General features: G+C 34.8%; 1 pseudogene; it reads left to right on the forward strand.

Annotated features, from left to right (window-relative positions):
- Nucleotides 1-2,530: 2,530 nt before the first annotated feature.
- LOC122690283 overlaps nt 2,531-24,054 on the forward strand; it is a 72,084-nt pseudogene continuing 50,560 nt past the window's right edge.

Consider the following 24,054-nt stretch of genomic DNA (forward strand, 5'->3'; position numbering starts at 1 on the left):
AGTTGGTATAACTATATACCAAAATGGGTGAATTTTCCTATATTTAAAGCATGCCTTAATAATGAAAGCTGGAAGAAGTTACAAAATGGTAATTGTAGAATCCAGGAGAATATACAGTTATTACAATTATTGTCTGTAAAATCTTGTAAGCTTTTCTGAATGTCTGAAATTGTTCATAAGTAAAAATTGGGGTAGGGCAGTTAAAGAACATCATAAGCAAAACACACAATAAATAGAAATAATCCTACCTTTTAGAGACTGTGTCAACCATATCAAGAAACCACTATGCTAGGGAGATACCAAAGATTTCTATTTGTTTTGGCCACACTTGCCTTTAAAATACTTGGAAGTAGCTGCTTCTGGTAAGTTTCTGCAAAGCTAAAAATATTCAAGGAAGATATTTTCCAATGTTTAAAATACCAATCCTCATGTCTTAATATTAGGGGTATTTGTAGTGTTTTTCCAGTATCAACACAGTTCTTGTGATTCCACACTGCTTTTCCCAAGAAAGGATTTAAGTAAATGAAATAAATCTTTCAGTCAGGCCTTCTTTACCTATTTCAAAGAAAAATTTCTTGTAGTTTGTGTCATTTGAAGGGCATCTTTGCCCAATTTCCACAACAGGATTTTGCACATTTTAGCTAATTTGTGTCTGTTTCTAAGCAACAAGCAGAGCCAGGGGTAAAGGTTTGGAACTCTTCTTCTTATACCATTGTCTTAAGAAGGGAATAAAAATCAGGTTGGCAAATATGGGAGAGTTTTCCCAAAAGCAAAACTTGATTTTGTTTCCTTAAATACATGAAGATGTTTTGTCCATATTCAAATGCAAATTCAAATTCTATTAGTTTGTTGTCTATGTACAACTCTATTTTCTTTAATTTACCTAAAGCAAGTTAATATTTTTCTTTCTATTCTTAAGCATTCTTTTTTAGGTCCAGAAAATTTTATTCCCAGTTTTTGGTTCTTCCTTTCAAATGTTCTTGTTCCCTCTTTGGAACACAAACTTTATTGTTTTGATCTCCATTGTCTGTGCTCACTTACTCATTTATACTTCATTTTTTATCTTCATTCATAATTTTGCAGAATGCAGGGCAGAAGAGACAGTGTTAGATTTGCCTCTATATTGCATAATTATGTTCTTTTTTAAACCATGGAAGCCACATTTTGTATTTCCTTGTACTGTTTTCTGTTACTTATGTCTTTTTTCCTCTGCTTTCAGTCATTTTAAAATTTTCTTTTGATGTGCATGTGCTTGTGCCTAAAAGACCATAGTTGCCATGAAGGCTTATGCTTACTGGCCCCAAAAGAGTGTAATCAATAAAGAATTCTTAAAGGGCTACTATCCCAGGGGACAGCAAGAGGAGACAGTCCCATGAACCCAAGCTTTCTGTTGATATGAGATTATCTTTATAGCTGTAGCCTGAGGTCCCAGACTGTACCTGTAATTCTTTCCAGAGACCTAGGAGGGAGGGTACTAACTTTGTGCTCTCTTCTGCCAGGTTCCAGAGCAGTGTCTCCCAGAGGGGAGCTTTTGCATATATCTGTTGTGCCAGTTTTTTTGGCTGCTGAGAGAGGGATACCCTTGATCACTTGGCTCTGGAGGCTGGGGGACTTGTGTTCCCACAGGACTGTAATAATCAGAGAGTCAATTCTTTGCAGGCTACCACGCTCAGGGCACTGCACAGAGACTGAAACCTACCCTGAGTCCTTTTGTGATAAAGACCTATTCGCTTGTCCTGGAGCTTTGACCTGAGGGCTATGCACCTGGTTTACACACATCGAAGGGACTTCTGAGGGTCTCTCAGGGGACGGAGTCCAGTGGATTCTTTCCACTTTCTGCTTGTCTCACTTCAGCTTTCTGGGACCTCCAGAAAGGAGCTTGTACCCTCATCGGGAGCCCCAATTTTGATGACTGCCACTCAGGGACACCTCTAGATCGCCTAGATCATAGCCTATGGGACTTTTGTTTGCTGTTCCCCTGTGCATGCTAAGTTGCTTCAGTTGCGTCCGGCTCTGTGCAACCCTATGGACTGTAGCCCGCCAGTTTCCTCTGTCCATGGGATTTTCCAGGCAAGAATACTGGAGTGGATTTCCATAGCTTTCCACAGGGGACCTTCCCAACCCACGGATCAAACCTGCACAGGATTGGACATATTTGCAGACTTTAAAAATCACTTTCTGAGGATCTGGTATCCAATCAGTCAAAATCTAGGTGCTGACTGAGATCCTCCCCTTTGGGACACTGACAGGTATTGGCACACCCTCAACTAAGGGGACCCAGTAAACATGTGCTGCTTGGACAATCACAATGGTTCACTCTCTGTGCTATGAAAATTTCAGTGAGCTTTGACATATGCTTAATGTCTTATACCTACCATTATGGTATTAGTCAGAATAAGTTTCACTACCCTAAAAAACCCCTTGTGGTTCTTTTATTTAATCCTTCCCTTTTACCTGAACTCCTGGATACCACTGATTTTTTTTTTTGTGTGTGTGTATATAAGGAGATTTATTGTAGCATTTGCCTGACATGTTTGCGGAGGCTGAAAAGTCCTGCAATCTGCTGTCTGTGAGCCAGAGAACCAGGTAAGTTGGTGGCATGATTCAGTCTGAGTCCAGAGGCTGGAGAATCTCAGGGGCCAATGGTTTAGCTCCCAGTCTAAATCTGAAGGCCTGAGAAACATGATGCTGATGTTCAAGGGCAGGAAACAGTGAAGAGCCTGGAAGCTAAAAAAGATCCATGTTACCCTTCCTCTGCCTTTTTGTTCCAGTCAGGTTCTTTTTTTTTTAATTTTTTTATTAGTTGGAGGCTAATTACTTCACAACATTTCAGTGGGTTTTGTCATACATTGATATGAATCAGCCATAGAGTTACACGTATTCCCCATCCCGATCCCCCCTCCCACCTCCCTCTCCACCCAATTCCTCTGAATCTTCCCAGTGTACCTGATTTTTTTTTTTAACTTGTGTATACTTTTGCCTTTTCCAGAATATGACATAAGTGAAATTATATTGCAGTATGTAGTTTTTTCAGATTGGATTCTTTCCCTTAACAATATATATTTAAGGTTTATCCATGTTGTTTCATGGGGTTTCCCTTGTGGCTCAGCTGCAATGCAGGAGACCTGGGTTTGATCCCTGGGTTAGGTAGATCCCCTGGAGAAGGGAAAGGCTACACATTCCAGTATTCTGGCCTGGAGAATTCCATGGACTGTATAGTCCATGGGGTCTCAAATAATCAGACATGACTGAATGACTTTCACTTCACTCCATGTCATTTCATAGCTTAATGGGTCTTTTTTTTTTTTTGGTACTGTTGAATAAGATTCAATTCTAAGAAATCGAATTCTACTGTAAAGAATGAAAGTTTGCTTATCCATTCACCTTTTGAAAGGCATTGTGCTTGCTTCTAGTTTTTGATGATTAAAAATAAGGATGTCACATTTTTGAGTTCTATAATTTTATTTGTTTCTCTTTAATAACCTCTATTTCTTTGGTGAGTTTTTTTAAGAGAATTTGTGATTGTTAAGCATTTTATGGTGTCTTCTTTAAAATACTTGTGACAGAATTTCAATATCTGATTCATCTTAGTGTTAGCATCTTTGTTAGTATTCATTGATTGTCTTTTCTCATTCATGTTGTAATTTTTCTTATAGTTTATACGATGAGTGATTTTTGATTGTGGCATGAATATTCTTGAGCATCCCCTGATTTTGGTCTATGAGGAGGTTCTGGAACTAATCCCCCATGGATACCAAGAGACAGCTGTTTAACTGCCTTAGGTCTAGAGAAAAGTGAGAAGAAAAAAATGGAGCAAATCCCGAATTTTTATTATTTTTTAATATATTAGTTCCACACAATGAAGAAACATATACCAATAACTCTTACTTTTCAATGAGGCACGTCATTCTTCAGTGTAGGAAGAAGAGGTAAGGCAATTGTCTGATATTGTTATTCAAGAGAAGTCGCCTCACATGGAGACTTTTTGAAATCAGTTTTAGTTTTTGCCTTATTACTGAGTTGTAAGAGTTTTTTTGTATATATTCTGTATATATTCTTGGGCTTCCCTTGTGGCTCAGCTGGTAAAGAATCCACCTGCAATGCAGGATACTTGGGTTCAGTCCCTGGGTTGGGAAGCTCCTTGGAGAAGGGAAAGGCTACCCAGTCCAGTATTTTGGCCTGGAGAATTGCATGGCTGCCATGGGGTCGCAAAGTGTCGACTGAGCGACTCACTTCACTCACTTCACTGTACATAAAACCTCGATCAGATAAAATTTTTTGCAGGTATTTTTGTCTTAATCTGTTTGCCTCTTTATTCTTATAAGTCTTTCAGAGATCAGAAGTGTTTAACTTTGATGCATTCCAATTTGTATAGACTTTGTTTTATAATCTTCACTTAGCCCAAAGCCACACAAAAAAGAGATAAGCAATCCAGTAACACTTGGCATTATTAATTTTTAAAATTGCCAATGTAATAGGCAAAATATGATATCCAATTCTTAAGAATTGCATTTACTTGATTATTAGAAATGTTGAACCTTTTCTAATATTTTTTTAAATTAATTACCAACTGTTTTGACCATCTCATCAAGGGCACATGTAACATCTCCCAAATATCCTGTTGTGTTTTTGTTAAAAGGAATTCTGCATAAACAGAATAGGCTATGAGTTTGACCAATATGAAAATATTTTTCCTTCAATGCAAATAACTTGCTAAATTGAGCGTGTTATACCTATGTATAGTTTGGGAGACTCAATCCATTTCTAAAAATTAGAACAAAAGACAGGAGATACATCATTTTCTATTATAACCATGATATATCTACTACTAGTTATTGCTTGGCAGCATGTAAGTAGGACTTGGTTATGCTCCTTGTTGTTAATGACCCAAAGATAAGCACATATGTGAACACTATAGTTTCTCTTCATATCTTCATGAATGGAAGAGCTATAACAAAATTTTCATATGTATTTAGAACATATGCATTTTGCAGATATCTCACAATTTGGTGAAAAAGTTTATTTTCTGTATTCCTTTTTTTTATTTAATGTGTATCACTCTTGCCTCAACTTACTCTTTGCATTGGCTCTTATGCAAATATATAGAAGCATCAGGATACAGTGGTGACATGGTGGTATAGAGGGTCAGGAGTTAGAAGCCATAGGTTTAAGTCCCAGGCATTTAATATATTTGTGGAATTACTCCCACAGTCCAAATGCTATTTAATTTGAACAGCTGAAATCTAACTTTGCCTTTTGCTACTTTTTTAAACCTATGGAAGTCATTCCTTTTAGCTTTAATTTCTTCACTACAAAGTCATTAAGATTATGAAATAGGATAAAATTAAGAAACTACTTTGTACATTATAAGTACAGCATACATATAAGAAATTGCTATTATTTTGCAGTCACCTCCCCTCTTCTCCTGAATAACTGATGTTTTCCTATGCCTTATATGGACCATCTGTAATTTAGAACACTTGTTTTGGTGCTTATTCTAAGCAGAGATGATCTCTATGTATATTTTCATATTTCCAAATGTAGCGATATCTCAAGTTTCTGGGTGATACATTTGTAAACTGAGAAATGTCGTGATAATGAGTGAGTCTAATTATAAAGTTTCAAATACTGTCTGCAGGGCTAGTTTTAGCTTTAATAAGGAATATCTCATTGGGGAATAAAATTCATTTTCTTCTGTGATAAAGCAGGCTTTGCTAGATTAAAAATACATTACCCTTTGGAGATTGGTCAAACTTGAGACAAAATGTTCCTTCTATTAGATGATCTTTATAAAATCCTATCATCCGAGATTTCAGAGTTTTTAGATCTCTAAGTAAATGTGGTGGGAGACAAAGTTTATATACTCTGTGTAAGAGAAAAATTACTGATTGTGCAGAAGTAAGCAAAAACCTGGTTGCAAATATCTAATGAACACAGCTGACACTTGTGTCTCAGAAGCTTTGATCCTGGGAGGAATATTGATTCAAGATCTGAGCTTTCTTTCTCAATGACTTGTGCAAAATCACATTCATCTGAGGGGCCTAAGCGGAATACTCCCAATGGGGCTTCCTTCTTTATCTGATAGAAAGTTATCTCCTGAAAAGTCAAGTGATATGGTTCAATTAGACACTACCATTGTTTATGTATTTTAGAGGGTGAGAAGGAACAAGTAAAATTGAGAGGCAAATGCAGATGGAAGAGATAGGAAATAACAAAGTAGTTAAGCAGATATTTTTCAGAAGTATTGTAAATTTCCCCTTGAAATATATAGGTAATTTTAAAAGTGAGCTTTTTGAAGTATAATTTACATATAATAAAATTCACCCATTTAAGTTTACAATTTCATGAGCTTTGACAAATATATTCAGACCTGTATCCACAACCACAGTCAAGATATAATGCGTTTCTTTTAACAGAAAAATTTCCATAACGATTTAATTTATTCCTCTCCTCCCATCCATATCCCTTGGCAATCATTGATCTGTCACCATAGTGTTTCATTTTCTAGAATTTCATATAAATGAGAGCATACAGTATGTAGACTTTTGTGTCTGATGTCTCTCATTCAGCATAATACTTTTGATATTCATCCATCTTGTTAAGTATGCCAGTAATATAATCCTTTTTAATTCTAAGTAGCATTGCATTGTATTGATATGCAACAATCTTTTATACATTTACCAATTGATAGACATTTGGGTTTTTCAAGTATTTGACTATTATGAATAAAGCTCCCATGCATGTATGTTTTTATTTCTCCTATGTAAGTAAGTGAGCTTCCCAGGTGGCTCAGTGGTAAAGAATCCACCTGCAATGCAGGAGACCTGGGTTCAATCCCTGGGTTGGGAAGATCCCCTAGAGGAGGAAAAAGCAACCTACTCCAGTATTCTTGCCTGAAAAATTCCGTGGACATAGGAGCCTGGTGGGCCGCAGTCCAAGGGGTTGCAAAGAGTTGGATATAATTGAGCAAGTGAGCATGCATGCAACTAAGAGCAGGATTACTGGGTTGTTTGTAATTTTTATTTTAATGTTATAAAAAATTGCCAAACTGTTTGCCAAAAGAGCTGTACCCTTTTAAATTTCCATTATCAATATATGAGAATTACTATTGCTTCACATCCTCACATGAACAGTTTAGTCTGTATTTATTCTTAGTCATTTTGCAGTATGTAGTACTATGATACTAAATTTTTAATTTGTAATTCACTAATGTGCTTTGTGTGAGCTTATTTATAATTAGTATATCTTCTTTCATTAAATTTCTGTTAAAATCCCTTGCCCATAATTAAAAATCAGTTTTTTTTGTCTTAGTGAATTATAGGAGTTATTTTTGGTTTATAATTCTGTATACAAAACCTTGATCATATGAAAGTTTCTGCAAAATTTTTCTTAATCTCTTTGCCTGTTTATTCTTAAAGATCAGACATTCTTAGTATTGATCTATTCCAATTTATATATTCTTTGTTTTATGATATTCATATAGCCAAAATTCACACAAATTTTCTCTTATATTTTCTTTTAGAAGTTTTATAATTTTAGCTTTAACTTTAGGTCTAAGTTCCATTTCAAATCAATTTTTTGTACAGTGTAGTTAGGGTTATTTTATTTAAATTGTTTGCATGTGGATATCCATTTGTTTAAGCATGATTTGCTGAAAAGCCTTTCTTTCCCCATAAATTATCTCTGCACCATTTTATGGTTGACCATACATGTATCCATTTTTGAATTCTCACTTCTTTTCTATCAATCTATATGTCTGCTTTTATGCCAATGCCACAGTTTTTTTTTCTTTTTCCTTTACTGTAGCTTTATAACAAGTAAAAGTCAGGTAGTGTAAGCTTTCTAACTTTTTCTTCTGTTTCACAATTATAATGGCTATTGCAGGTCTCTTGTATTTCCATGTAAAGTTTAGAATCAACTTGTCAATTTCTTTAAAAAAAGCCTGTGAGAATTTTATTTGGGATTATATTGGATCTCACATCAATTTGAGGTGAATTGATATTGAGTCTTCCATGGTAGGCAGAATTATGGCCTACATGATCTGTGTCCTATGGTATTACTCCTGTAGATATGTTACATTTCAGGACAAAAGGAGTTTGGAAATCTAATTCAAGTTACTAATGAATTGACCTTGAAAAAGGGAGATTATTCTGGAATATCGGGAGAGGCATATGTCACAAATCACCTGGGCTATTAAAAGCAGAAAGCAGGGGCAGAATTAGAATTATTAGATCCTCAAATGTTGATTGTTCAGCCCAATATAAAAAGAACAAGATAAGAAAAAGTGTTTGTGTGCTGATTTGCATTGCATTTAAAGGTTTTATCTCTTTACTCTCTTTGATAATATAAGATATTAATATTAGGGGAACCAGAGTGAATGAAATAAGGGGATATTTTGTACTATTTTTGAAAGCCTGAAATTACTTGAAATGAAAACAATTTTAGAAAATTTATACTAAGGAAATAAAATGGCTAGCACTTAGTAAAGTTCTGAGGGCATGACCATATGACAGATAATCTTCAAATGAGATGTGGTTATGGACTGAGTGTGAGAAACTTGGAGATTACTACACAGTGCCCAAAGATTGAAGCAGTACACAAAAGGAATTCTTGTATCTCTATTTCAAGTTTACCAAGTACCTTGTCTACTTGAGTGGTAACAGATAGCTCAGCTGAAGGACAAATCTGTTCCAACAGTTTGATCCATCCTGCAAAGCGAAAATGCATTTTCTTAAGCCTTTCTGGGAAGTCAATGTCTTAACTAAAATAAATAACCTTAACATTATGGATTTTAAGTATTGGAACAGATCAATCTGTCCAAAATTTGGAGGCAGACAAGTCCTTGGAACTGTTCTTAATTTGTTTTATTGCAGGTGGCTGCCTCTTCTGCTTCATCTGTATTAGGAAGTCTGAATTCATCTTTCTGTTCTGGTTGCTGTCTTCTTAAATATATTTTTCTTTATGCTTTTACCTTTTTTCTCACGAGCATTGCCTTTACATCTTCTGCATGATGAAAGAGGTATTCTTATTTAGTTCAGTTATTAGAAGCCCTAGAAATGTGCCTGCGTGAAGTGAACCAGATACATTTTCATACCATGTATTATCATGGGCTTTAATGATCAGATTGTGGGACCACTCACAATTGTCTTTGCTGGAATATTGTTGTTTGTAATACCTGAAGGGCATAGTGGTAATTGTGTACAGTCTTTATTTCTTAAAAAATAAGATATCATGGACTATTGAAATGCACACTCATTGAGAGAAATGTAAGAAAGGTATGAGAAGAAATAAATAAATATTCTTTTTAAATGCAAGGGAAATACTTAACTGGTGTTATTTTCATAAGGCAGGTATTTTCAAGTATGAGCCAGGTTTCAACCAACAAAAACTTCCCTATTTGTGGATATATATATTCCCCTGCTCTCCACACTCCTTCTGAATGCTACAGGGACTTTCTTTTTCCTTACAATTAGCTAAAATGCATGTTTATTTGATAATCTCATCACCTGTGGCAAAAGTCTGAAAATGGCATGCATACAGATCTCTGAAAAATAGCAAGCACTTTGTGAAATACTCCAGCAAACAGTACCAAATACATGGTTAGTTGATAATATGTATTGGGAAGCCCAAATTGTATTATATTTTAAATTCTCAGAAAATGCAGGAAGGAATATCAGTGATATCTCTCTTTCTGTATTTCTCAAACACACAAACACAATTTTAGTTTATTATTCTGATATCTGGTTGTTTTCTTTGCTAAATGTCCCATTTTAGTCATGTAAGTGTAATTTAATGTTAAAGTTAACAATATGACGTGTTTTTGATAGTATATATAAACCACACATTTTCTCTGCATAAACATTTTCAGAAAGTTTAGCAAATGTTTGTTATTAAAATCTGCATGCAAATATGAGTAGAGGAAGACTTTTTTGATAAATATTATCTACCAAAAGCCTAATGTAAATATATTTAATGGGAGAGAATTCATATAATTTCCCTTTAAGATAAGGTATTGCTTGTTACTTCCATCAGTGGTTAACATAGGTAATCCTGTCACAAATATTAGAATGAGAAAAAAATAAATACGTGGATTAGAAGAAAAGAAAAATAACTTTCATTTCGTATAGATAATCATTTATATAGGTAATATATGTAAATTGGCTCATTTACATATAGGAAATCCTATGGAATCAACATACAAATTATTAAAATGACAATTTTCATAGACAAAAATCAACAGTTCTTCAATACTTAGAGTAGCTGTTCACTGTATAGTCTTGCCAGTGTAATTAGTACTTCATAAGGAGACAGTAGAGAAAGGAGAGTAGAAAGAGATACATTCTAACTTCGTATAAACCTAATGAAATAATCTCAAAATACACAAAGCTAAGAGTAACAGAATCAAAGGAATAGATTAATCTATTGTCCTAAGTGGAGAGTTTTAACATGTATTTCATAGTAAATTTAGAAGAAAATAACAGAAAAGATATTTTAAGATTGAAGTAGGAGGCAGGAAATGAAGTCAAGTCAAGAGAGACATAACAAAATATGAAGCAAGTATGCAATAGAGAATAAATAAAGCCAAATGTTGGCTCATTTATGTTTTATTTTTTTCACTCTGTCAAGACCAATCAAAAAAAAAAAAAGGGCAGAAAAGAAATAACCAGTACCTGGAATGAAAAATGAGCATCACTTTAGATTCTCAGGATTATTATAAAGACATTAGCAGGGTAATTTGAACAACTTTATAAAGATAAAATTTTTAACTAGATGAGAGGAGAAAGTTTCTTTAGAAATACAGGTGAATAAATAAAACAAGAGGACATGGAAAATCTGAATAATTATCTGTATTAATGAGTTTGATGTCATAATTAATTTGAACATCTAGTAGAAACCTTTCCCAGTTAGCATCTGCTTATGCATAGGATGAAGTGATTTGTGTCCCTCTGACAACTAGTGGAAATGTCAGCTAAATTCTTTTCAAATCTGCTTGAAGACATCAGAGAACAGGGGATAAGTTTCTGTGCAAAGTTGAAACATATAAACGTAAGGTGATGATATGCAGTCATTCAGTCATTTTTCCCCTAGTAGCATTTGCCAATTTCAACTTAGGGAAGAAGTTAAGAAATAGAACATTGGGAAGAGGTTGTAAGACTGAAGCTAGTAGAATTCTTGGGAGTCTTACACAATGGAGCAACAAAATAGGAGAGTTCAGGAGCCATAGACATCTGGAGTCCTCTGAAAACAGTGGCTATATTCTGAACCTGTGGTGGGTAGCACACTAAGAAACTAAACAAAAAACATGTGAAAAACAAAAATTCCATAATCTTGCAGTGCTGAAGGCTAAAGCTCATGAACCATCAACAAAAGGGACTCCAATGAACAACATACCAGATTTACATTGGGAACTTCTAGTGAGCTATAACATACCTACAAGATAAACCAGTTGTAACCTGAAACTTACTAATTCTACAACTCAATATTTATCTAATGATATTTGCAACCCAAGGTTTATCTAACCTAGCTAGTCCATCATGACCAGAAGCAGATGTCCTAAAATTATCTTTATAAGGTTGATTTTTCATATTTACTTTAGGAAGTTTTCTGACTCTGAGATTATATATATAGTATGTGAAAATGTATGATGTTGGTTTCAGGGTTCTCTTTTTTCTTTCTCCATAGTACATACCATGGAGCTGGGTATATGTAAAGCAAGAAATCATTAGATGGAATTTAACTAAATTTCTATAGTCCTAGCTATAAAGTCATTATAGCAATGCATTTGAGCCAAAGCCATCAGTTCTAGCTCACCTACAAGGCAGAAACCTAGCTTAACTTACTTTTTTGGTACATTCAAGCTAAATGAATCATAGTTGTCTTGTTCTTGTACAGTTATATCTTTGTATATACACACATCTAAAGTATTCCTATATATTAAAACATCACAGCACTTAAGTTACCCTGAGGACTATTCTGCTGCCCCACTGTTGGAAGAGCTTAAATTTCAAGTTAAAGAATAAGGGCACTAAAAACAAAAATAAAAAAAATGAAATATGGGCATTTCATAGACAATGGATAGATATTAGTGGCTGCTTATCAAAATAACGCAGTTTAGTGAAACATACTTTAGGAAACTTGATTCTATTAGAAGTACATATATTGATTAAGATGTAAAAAAGCAATATTTCAGTTGAAATGTCATGAAGAGACATGAGGTTGACCCAAGGAACTCGTGATTTACAATTTTACATCTATAAGAGTATTAGGGTTTAATTTTGTGACTTTATATATTGGAAGGGAAACTAGAAGAAAGGGAGTATGTGGAAAGGAAATACAAATAGCACAGGGTTTAAAAAAAGAGTTGAGGCATATAAATTAAAGTACCAACTTTTAGTCTTTCACATATTTTTTTTAATAAGAGTGTTGTATCAAAACAAATCCAGAGTTAGATAAGGAGAGGCTTTACTGAGAAGAAAGGCTGTTGCAGTAGGGAGATCTCTCAGATCTCAGAGATCTGAAAGTGTCTCAAAAGCAAGCAAAAGGACTTTTCTTTTACAGAGAGGGAGGTGAGCAGTAAGTATGGGCCAGTCAGGCAAATGAGAGAAAATGATTAGAGGGCTCTGTCAGGAAATGTGTCTCACTGTAGTCAGCCGATTCTCAGGATAAGCTGAGAAGGGGCAATTTTTGGCTTTTCAGAGCTTGATCAGGTTGGAGGATAAGCAGAGTTCAGAAATGTTTAGTGAAGAAACAAACCTGACTAAAGTTGGTCAAGACCGCATAGGGTGAGTGTGAACACCTGGTCAGGAGCCAGTAGCACATGGGGATACACCATTACTAGAGGTATTCTAGTGGATAATAAATAACCTCTTGGTAGTTATGCAAGAAAAGAAATTTATTAATTTTAGTCAGGTAGGAAGTTGGCTTGGGTGACCTTCAAAAATTTATTCTCACTTGAAGAACAATTCTTTGTATGATTCAGTGAGTATTTCTACAAAAGCCAAAGAGGTCCCCTTCGTGTACATTCTTGGACTATAAGATTTGCTGCATCATCTAGTCACTTTATATAGTGTCTTTCAATAAAAGTTAGTAAAATCCTTTAAAAGCAAGCCTTGCAATCATCATTTCGTAGATTGTGTAAATGAATTATTCAGGACCCTGTACTTCCAAATATCTATTATTTCAGACTGAACAAAATTGCTGTGTACAGGATATGCATTTCTTCCCTAGGATTGCAGTAATAGTGTGGAAAGGATGTGCACTATTAACATTTAGATAGGTATCATTGGAAAAGCAATGCTTAAAATTTACCTAGTGTGGAGAAAAAAGAGGAAAGGTTTTGGTTAAATCTTATCAGTCTCACCACTAGTCCATCAATTCAAAGTCAGCTTGGGGAGTGATGCTGCTTTTCAAGCTCCCATGAAAAGACTTCCTGATTTGTAAAGGAGGCAAATTTATTTATGTAAATTGACTATTTGGCAGTACTTCTGCTTCTTTTAGTGTTGACTAGTCCCGCCTCTGATAAGGCAGATCTAATTTCATTTCCATTAAAATGCAATGAAAGCACATTTATGAATTTAATAATTTCTTGCCTGAACTTGATAGGAGTTTAAAATGGTTAGCTGTGGAGTGTTATTAATAAATATTGCTTTTTAAAATTAAAATAGAAACACCTAGCTGGTCAGGGAATTTTTTATTTTCTGCTATAAATGACAAAAATTGAGTTGGTAAAAGAAATAGTAATTTGCCAAAGGGCTTGTTTAATTGGACCCTCTTGCTTATCTCACTGTCAAATTATTTTCAAACCTTTTTCTATATAATTAAAATATTGATGTACTTGGGCTTGCATAACTTATTCATCTTCCTGAAAGGAGCATGAAGCAAATATAAACTAAGGCTTTTTAACAAAGCATGGAAGGAGGAATATGATGTTGTGAATTGTTCTGCTAATTTGTCTTTTAGAAGGCTGTCTTAAAATTTTATTTTTTCTCATACTGCTTACATTGTTATATGAACTGTGTCCACTAAAAAAGATGCACAACTTGAGAGTTGCAAACTAAGTTTTATTTGTGGCAAAATGAGGACTGCAGCCTGGGCGATGGCACCTCAGATAGCTCTGAGAGACTGCTCCAAAGAGGCAGTCAGGGAAGGTCAATATATAAGATTTAGGTGAAGGGGGAGTTAAATGCAAATCAAGTGCTTACTTTACAAGAGGCTTTCTCCTGGTCAAGAGGATCTGATGTCATCATGAAGGGATTTGGTGCTTTTCTAGATATGAGGAGATGCAAAGATTGGGACTTCATGGCATATAGATGGGGAAATAATGGAAACAGTGACATACGTTATTTTTGTGGCCTCCCAAATCACTGCTGACAGTGACTGCAGCCATGAAATTAAAAGATGCTTACTCCTTGGAAGGAAAGCTATGACCAACCTAGACAGCATGTTAAAAATCAGAGGCATCATTTGCTGACAAATGTCTGTCTAGTCAAAGCTATGTCTTTTCCAGTAGTCATGTATGGATGTGAGATTTGGACTATAAAGAAAGCTGAATGCCGAAGAATTGATGCTTTTGGATTGTGGTGTTGGAGAAGACTCTTTAGAGTCCCTTGGGCTGCAAGGAGATCAAACCAGTCCATCCTAAAGGAAATTAGTCCTGAATATTCATTGGAAGGCCTGATGCTGAAGCTGAAACGCCAATACTTTGGCCAACTGTTGCGAAGAGCCCACTCATTAGAAAAGACCCTGATGCTGGGAAAGATTGAGGGCAGGAGGAAAAGAGGATGACAGAGGATGAGATGGTTGGATGGCATCACCTACTCAATGGACATGAGTTTGAGCAAGTTCCAGGGAATGGTGGTGCACAGGGAAGCCTGGCATGCTGCAATCCATGGGGTCAGACAGGACTGAGCAGCTGAACAACAATAACAAGGATTGGGATCATAAAATCTGTTCCTAAAAACATCCATCCAAAGACCTGTCCCACCAGATTCCCTGGAGCACTAGTTCCTCACTCCACCCTGAACTCCCTCAGGGAGTGTTGAAGGTCACTAACTGCAGCAGCACAGAGTTGAATCTCCACAGAGGCAGATGGCAAACGCTCTTGTGGTTCAGTCATTTGCAATGCTTCTGGCAAGTGCCAATTTGTAGTTGATGACTTCCGATATAAATATCATTATTTCTAATAACTTAGTGTAGATACTTGATCCACAGTTCTTCCTGATGAAGTAGTATTTGCCTGAAGTGCCACTGTATAGACTGTGTAATCAACAACCATTTACACATTAACAAAAAAGGGAATATATGTGTGAACATATTAAAAAATGCAAAAGAGTTTTAAAGATTATAAGAATCACTTGTAGCAGAGCTTATCCTATTTTCCTGTCTAAATTAACTTTCTAATTTCACCTTCCCAAGGGTGGGCAGGGGCAACTTAACCTTTTATTCACTTACAAATACTTGACTGACTTGTTAGGTCAGATAAAATAAACAACTTTCTTGACATCAAGAGCTGTGTATGTTGGGGAAGAATATGGAGAAAATCTATATAACAAAGTAGGAAGAGTGGGTTGCATGGATTCAGAATACTGAAACAGTGTGGCTACAACTCTAGAGTTTCTTATGCATACTTAAAATACTGAATTTACAAACTTAATTTCCTTTACAGTGCTGTCAGGCAAGTCCAGCCCATCCTTTATTAAATGACAAGTAAAGAAGTCTGGATTGGAGTAGAAAATATTATCTGTTGTCAAATATTTGTAGATGCCTTCCTATGACTAGAACTTCCAGTTTAATGAAAATGTTTGAGATCTGTTAATACTTCTGTACTAGCTTTTTCATTTTATATATCTTTAGCGTTTCTTTTTTATTTTATTTTATTTTTTTTTTCCAGTGGGTTTTGTCATACATTGATATGAATCAGCCATGGATTTACATGTATTCCCAATCCCGATCCCCCCTCCCACCTCCCTCTCCACCCGATTCCTCCGGCCTGGTGCACTGGGAAGACTCATTTTATATATCTTTAAATTTAAAAAGACATTTGTACCACTTTTTAAGTACAATCTAAATTTATCATGCTATTTAAAATTCACAATCAATTTTTTGTGCAGCCCTGGGTAATGTTTTGTATATGGAATGTAAATCCATTTTAATAAAAATATATTTTATTTAGACTACAAAAATAATATAAAGTGAAATAAATTCAATAGCTAACAGCAATTATTTGAACTATCATCCTTATGCATATCAAAAATTCAGAGCAAATTAAGAAAGAAGAAAATATCATTAGATAAATGTAGCAAACCTAGAGCAAAAATCATACTTAATGGTAGAATATTAATAATTCATCCCAAATTGGGAATAGCACTATTGGTACTATAATTATTTTACTAGAATACCTAACCAGTACATTAAGAAAAAGAAAGAGATATAAATATTGGAAACTGATATAAAATTGAAGATGCTTTCAAATAATTTGATCTGATAATATTAGACTAGAAAGAAAAATACATCAGCAGCATTCAAATGATATATTGCAAACAGAAATATAAAGATGCATATTAAAACAGATAAGAGCTTTAATTTTATTTTGGAATAAACTTAAATTATACCAAGAAAATGAGACAGTTTATTGATAGACATTAAATTTTCAACTAGGAAGACCAAACATTTTCCTTTTATTCCAAAGATTCATGAGTTTCAGCTTTTGGAAATTTACTTACAGTAATTCTTGAATATAATTCTTTAATATCATTTCCTCTAATATTTAATATCATATCCTCTAATATCTAATATCATTTAATATCATTTCCTCTAATATTTTAGCATTTCTAATAGTAAAATATTCTCTCTATGGGATTAAATCCCTATGTCACTACTGTTGCTTTCACACTTTCTTTCTGTCTATGAAAACACATGTATTTCTCCAGCATTTTCCCCAGAAATTCTATTGATTTACTTTCTTATAATAATCACATTTTTTTCTGATGCTTTTTTACAACATTCAATTTCATTTTAAATTGTTTTTCATTTTGAGAAAGTTAAATTCACATGCAGTTTTAAGAAATAACAGATCCTGTATGCTCCTTACCCAATTTCTCCCAATGATAATACCTTGCAAATCTATAATATCACAACAGAGATATTGCAATAGATACAGTCAAGATTTAGAACATTTCCATCACTAGAAGGATCCCTCATGTTCCCCTTTTATAGTCATATCAATTTCCCTCCCACCTCACCCTTTTCTTAATCCCTGGTGGCTGTCCATCTCTTTTCTATTATTTTGTAGAATTAACTTTCAAAAATTTCATATCAATCTTATATATATAAATACAACATTTATATAGTGTGTTTTTGGCTCTTTTTACTCAGCATAATTCTCTGGAGATTCATACAGGCTGTTGCATGTATAATTAGCTGATTGCTTTTTAATGCTAATTAGTATTTCATGATATAGATGTGCCACAGTTTGTTTAACTGATTGTCCATTATAGGATATCTGCATTGTTTTCAGTTTGGGGCTATTACTATTAAAGCTAGTATATACATTCATGTACAGCTGCTTGTATGAATATAAATTTTTGTTTCTCTTATATAAACACCCATGAGTGCAATTGCTGGTGTATGGTAGTTGCATGATTATTTACTTAAGAAACTCAAGCTGTATTCCAGAGTGTATTCCAGAAACTGTACCATTTTACATTCCTACCAACAATATAAGATGTCCTAAAAAAAAAAAAAAAAAAAGATGTCCTCATATTTCTCTGAGAATAGTAATTAGATTATTTTAAACTGTCTCTTCTCTTTTTTTTTCTGGGAAGACCCAGAGGAATCGGGTGGAGAGGGAGGTGGGAGGGGGGATCGGGATGGGGAATACATGTAACTCCATGGCTGATTCATATCAATGTATAACAAAACCCACTACAATATTGTAAAGTAATTAGCCTCCAACTAATAAAAATAAATGGAAAAAAAATTAAAAAAAATAAACTGTCTCTTCTCTTTTTTTGAAGTATATTCTGGGCTCAATATTCTGCTTCTTGTTTTTAAACTTAATGTCTTATTCTGTTGATTGTTATTGTATGTGTTCAATTTTAGTTGCCTGTTCATGTACTGCAGAATGATTATTGCAGGTAAGTTGAAATTGGTTTTCTCTGCTATTGTGTAGGCATATGTGTTTCATGATAGACTTCTCACCTGATTGGAAGTTTTGTTTCTGGAGACAACGTTGGACATTTTGAAAGGCAAGCTTAATTTTAAAATGCCTGTGTGAAAAGTCAGAATGTTTGGCTCGGTCTCCCCAAGTTCCAGGCTGTGGAATTTATACATGATATCTCATTTTCGTTTTTGCATTTTTAAAATGTATGTAGAGAGATTTTTGTTCCAAGTGTACAGTTGAGGAAATGAGCTCAGAGAAGGTGAGTTACTTGTCTGAAGTCACACAGCTTATAGTGGGATGAACTGAGACTTGAGTCCAGGTTTTCTGGTTCCAGAGGTAGTGCTTTTTCCAAAGCAAAGAGTTAAAGCCTGGTTGGTGGCAGGGAAATGGGCTTCCCATCTGATATCTCTGTATGGAGGAGTAGGGCAGGATAAGGATGAGGCTAGAGGCTGATCAGGATTCCATAGACGGTTATAGACAGATATTAAAATCAATATCTTGTCTCACTTTTCACCATGTCTCTGTGTGGAAGAACTGGACAGGATGGGATGATGGCAGAGACTTGGCATAATTTTTAATAGTCATTCAACTTATATCTCTGTATCCCTCTATAAGTACTTACTTCAGAGATAGACCCTCAGTGGGCTTTTCCCATGAAGACCAACTTGTATTTGTCTTTAGGTACCACATTCATATATTCAGCAACACATTTATAAGAGGACAAGAGGGTAACCTGTCCTGATATCCATGTTTTGGATGATCACATTTATAAACACATGCAAAATTAAACTTATTAAAGAATATCTAGCAACTTCTGTCCCTTAGCATCTGCCACTCAGACCTGCAACGCTAAGCAAGCTGTCTTGTGACTAATATTGTTTAGATCCAAGAAAAAACATTTTCCCACCTCTTGCCCTGTGCTGAAACGTATCCAAATACCCAGCAGTGTTATGTGTTGGATACAGATCCTACTTCAGGATATGAGAAACATTTAAATGCCTTATGTAACAGAAAACACAAATTAGTTAAGTTGTTCTATCTTTTCTCTCAGATGATATGAATCCAATAGATTCTTGTTTAAGGAAGTTTTATTTCACAGTAGTGCCAAGCATCTTTCCTTCTTTTCTTTGTGTTCCAATATTGTTTCTGTAGATACACACATGGTTCTTATAATCATTACAAAATGCAGCTGAGAAACATTTTGCTAAATACATTTAACAGTTCATATTCCTTTTAAATGTTTCCGTATGTAGTTTGTTATGTTGGCAAGTAAGTGGGCATTAAAAGGTAGAATTACAATTATCTTTGCATTTATAATAATATTTGAAAAGATTTGAGTAAATTTTCAAAACAATACATTTCAGCTTTGTTTAAATTTAACAAAAATTTTGGTATTCAATAATTAAGATATATTAATTTATCTTTTAATTTAAAATTTTTGAATATGATATAAATTATATTGAAAACATATATTAACTGTTTTAATATTTTATAGTAATTTAATTTTATGAACATAAATTTTAAGATTTGTATTTTTGAACATGATCACCTTTTACATTTCAATCTTTTATAGCATTACTACTAATATGAAAGTATTTTAACAACACTAAATAACAGGAAAAATAAATTGAATGAAATGAACATTCATAAGTTATGAATTATATATATATCTATATTTTACTATTCAACTAGATATCACTGTCTAATCAATAGAAAATCAAGTTATATATTAATGATTAATAATTTTTTATATTCTGCCAAAAGTCAGTCATATAAAAATCATCCAGGCATTTAACTTTTTTCAAGACAGGACAATGTATATGTTTTATGTCACAGACTGTTAGCTTGACTTAGAAGTCATATACTCTTGTCAGGTTCCCAAATTTTTAAGGATGTGTCCAAGGTCTTATTGGATTTCTGGTTCCAAAAATGTGTTTAAATCTTTTTTTGTTTGTTTGTTTGTTTGTTTGTTTTTTTATTAGTTGGAGGCTAATTACCTCACAACATTTCAGTGGGTTTTGTCATACATTGATATGAATCAGCCATAGATTTACACTTATTCCCCATCCCGATCCCCCCTCCCACCTCCCTCTCCACCCGATTCCTCTGGGTCTTCCCAGTGCACCAGGCCCGAGCACTTGTCTCATGCATCCCACCTGGGCTGGTGATCTGTTACACCATAAATAGTATACATGCTGTTCTTCTGAAATATCCCACCCTCACATTCTCCCACAGAGTTCAAAAGTCTGTTTTGTATTTCTGTGTCTCTTTTTCTGTTTTGCATATAGGGTTATCGTTACCATCTTTCTAAATTCCATATATATGTGTTAGTATGCTGTAATGTTCTTTATCTTTCTGGCTTACTTCACTCTGTATAAGGGGCTCCAGTTTCATCCATCTCATTAGGACTGATTCAAATGAATTCTTTTTAACGGCTGAATAATATTCCATGGTGTATATGTACCACAGCTTCCTTATCCATTCATCTGCTGATGGGCATCTAGGTTGCTTCCATGTCCTGGCTATTATAAACAGTGCTGCGATGAACATTGGGGTGCACGTGTCTCTTTCAGATCTGGTTTCCTCAGTGTGTATGCCCAGAAGTGGGATTGCTGGGTCATATGGCAGTTCTATTTCCAGTTTTTTAAGAAATCTCCACACTGTTTTCCATAGTGGCTGTACTAGTTTGCATTCCCACCAACAGTGTAAGAGGGTTCCGTTTTCTCCACACCCTCTCCAGCATTTATTGCTTGTAGACTTTTGGATAGCAGCCATCCTGACTGGTGTGTAATGGTACCTCATTGTGGTTTTGATTTGCATTTCTCTGATAATGAGTGATGTTGAGCATCTTTTCATGTGTTTGCTAGCCATCTGTATGTCTTCTTTGGAGAAATGTCTGTTTCGTTCTTTGGCCCATTTTTTGATTGGGTCATTTATTTTTCTGGAATTGAGCTGCAGGAGTTGCTTGTATATTTTTGAGATTAATCCTTTGTCTGTTTCTTCAGTGAAATACAAGGGATCATAAGAGACTACTACCAGCAGCTCTATGCCAATAAAATGGACAACTTGGATGAAATGGACAAATTCTTAGAAAAGTATAACTTTCCAAAACTGAACCAGGAAGAAATAGAAGATCTTAACAGACCCATCACAAGCAAGGAAATCAAAACTGTAATCAAAAATCTTCCAGCAAACAAAAGCCCAGGACCAGATGGCTTCACAGCTGAATTCTACCAAAAATTTAGTGAAGAGCTAACACCTATCTTACTCAAACTCTTCCAGAAAATTGCAGATGAAGGTAAGCTTCCAAACTCATTCTATGAGGCCACCATCACCCTAATTCCAAAACCAGACAAAGATGCCACAAAAAAAGAAAACTACAGGCCAATATCACTGATGAACATAGATGCAAAAATCCTTAACAAAATTCTAGCAAACAGAATCCAACAACATATTAAAAAAATCATACACCATGACCAAGTGGGCTTTATCCCAGGAATGCAAGGATTCTTTAATATCCGCAAATCAATCAATGTAATACACCACATTAACAAATTGAAAGATAAAAACCATATGATTATCTCAATAGATGCAGAGAAAGCCTTTGACAAAATTCAACACTCATTTATGATTAAAACTCTCCAAAAAGCAGGAATAGAAGGAACATACCTCAACATAATAAAAGCTATATATGACAAACCCACAGCAAGCATCACCCTCAATGGTGAAAAATTGAAAGCATTTCCCCTGAAATCAGGAACAAGACAAGGGTGCCCACTCTCACCACTACTATTCAACATAGTGTTGGAAGTTTTGGCCACAGCAATCAGAGCAGAAAAAGAAGTAAAAGGAATCCAGATAGGAAAAGAAGAAGTGAAACTCTCACTGTTTGCAGATGACATGATCCTCTACATAGAAAACCCTAAAGACTCTACCAGAAAATTACTAGAGCTAATCAATGAATATAGTAAAGTTGCAGGATATAAAATTAACACACAGAAATCCCTTGCATTCCTATATACTAACAATGTTTAAATCTTTCTGCTCTTTTTTCTTTACTCTTTTTAGTTCAAATATTTAATATGATGTTTTTAGAAAATATCACACAAAAACAGTTCTGTCCCATGTTCAATAAGTGCTTTCACCTCAAAATAAATGCCTTCTTCTATTGTGCATTTGACTGCTTTTTTCTCCTCCAAGCCTCCATATTTTCCTATGGAAATCCTGTTGTATAAATGTTGTGTGTGTGTGTGTGTGTATGTCAGAATGAAGACATTCTTCCATATTTGCTCTCTGTATCCTTGCTATTTAAAGTAAAATCTACTGATCAGTAACTACTCCATCTCTTGGGAACCAATGAGAAATGCAGAATCTTGGGCTCTACCCTATATTTACTCAATCAAAATGTGCATTTTTAGTAAGATCACCTGGTAATTTATATCCACATTCATGTTTCAAAGACACTGCTCAGTACCTTGGCTATCATAATTTCTGTTTTTCCCTTAATTCTATATTTTGAGAGGATTCATTGGGATGAGTATTGAGCTTTTCCAGTTCTGTGGCCATGGCTGGGTCTTCCAAATTTGCTGACATAATGACTGCAAAACCTTGATGGCATCATCCTTTAGGGATTTGAATAGTTGTATTGGGATTTCATCACATCCATTAGCTTTATTAACAGAAGTGCTTCTTAAGGCCCACTTGACTTTGCACTCCAGAATGTCTGGCTCTGGGTGACTAACCACAGCATTGTAGCAATCTAGTTCATTAAGATCTTTTTTATACAATTCTTCCATGTATTCTTTCCATCTCTTCTTGATCTCTTCAGTGTCTACTAGGTCTCTACCATTTCTGCCCTTTATTGTGTCCATCTTTGGGTGGAATGCTCCCTGGATGTTTCCAATTTCCCTGAAGAGATCTCTAGTTTTTCCCCTTTTGTTGTTTTCTTCTATTATTAAGCACTGTTCATTGAAGAAGGCCTTCTTGTCTCTTCTAGCTATTTTTTGGAAGTCTGCATTAACTGGATGTACCTTTCCCTCTCTCCCTTGCTTTTCCCACATTCTTCTGCTATTTGTAAAGCTTGCTCAGATAACCACTTTGCCTTCTTGCTTTTCTTTTTCTTTGCGATGGTTTTGTTCACCACCTTCTGTACAATATTATGGACCTCTGTCCATAATTCTTCAGGCACAGTGTTAACTAGATCTAGTCCCTTTAATCTATTTGTTACCTCTACTCCCAATTCATATGGGATTTGATTTAAGTCATACCTGGCTGCCCTATTGTTTTTCCTGGTTTTCTTTAGTTTAAGCCTGGATTTGGTCTTTTAATAGTGCTATTATTGTTCAGGTTTAGGTCATTAATTTTTAAATCTCTTTCTAGCATTTATTTATGTTGATAAAATTCTAAGCATTGCTTTGGTTACATACCATAAAATTTTATCCTTTGATATTCATTGTTGATATATGTGGTAGATGTTCAGCTCGCAATAGTCACTATTTTTTCTTGTGATTTCTTCTTTGATCCATGTATCATTAATACAAGTTGTAGAAATTCCAAATTCTGGGAATCTCTCCATGCTATTTGTCACGGGTTGAGATACGTTCCCACTTGTGAAAAGGGATATGCTGATGACCTAACCATCAGTACCTCAGAATGTGACTTTATTTGGAAATAATATCAATGTAGATATAATGAAAGATAAGGTCATATTGGAGTCAGGTAAATCCTTGATTACTATGATTGGTGTCTTTATAAGATAGCCATGTGAAGATAAACACAAGGAGGAAGTCATGTGAAGACAGAAATCAGAGTGATGCAGGTAGAAGCCAAAGAATGCCAAAGACTGCTGACAGAGCACCAGAAGCTAAGAAAAGGAAGGATTCCCCTGCAGGTTT

The sequence above is a fragment of the Cervus elaphus genome, chromosome X (genome assembly GCF_910594005.1).
Source record: "Cervus elaphus chromosome X, mCerEla1.1, whole genome shotgun sequence".
Taxonomy (NCBI): Eukaryota; Metazoa; Chordata; class Mammalia; order Artiodactyla; family Cervidae; genus Cervus; species Cervus elaphus.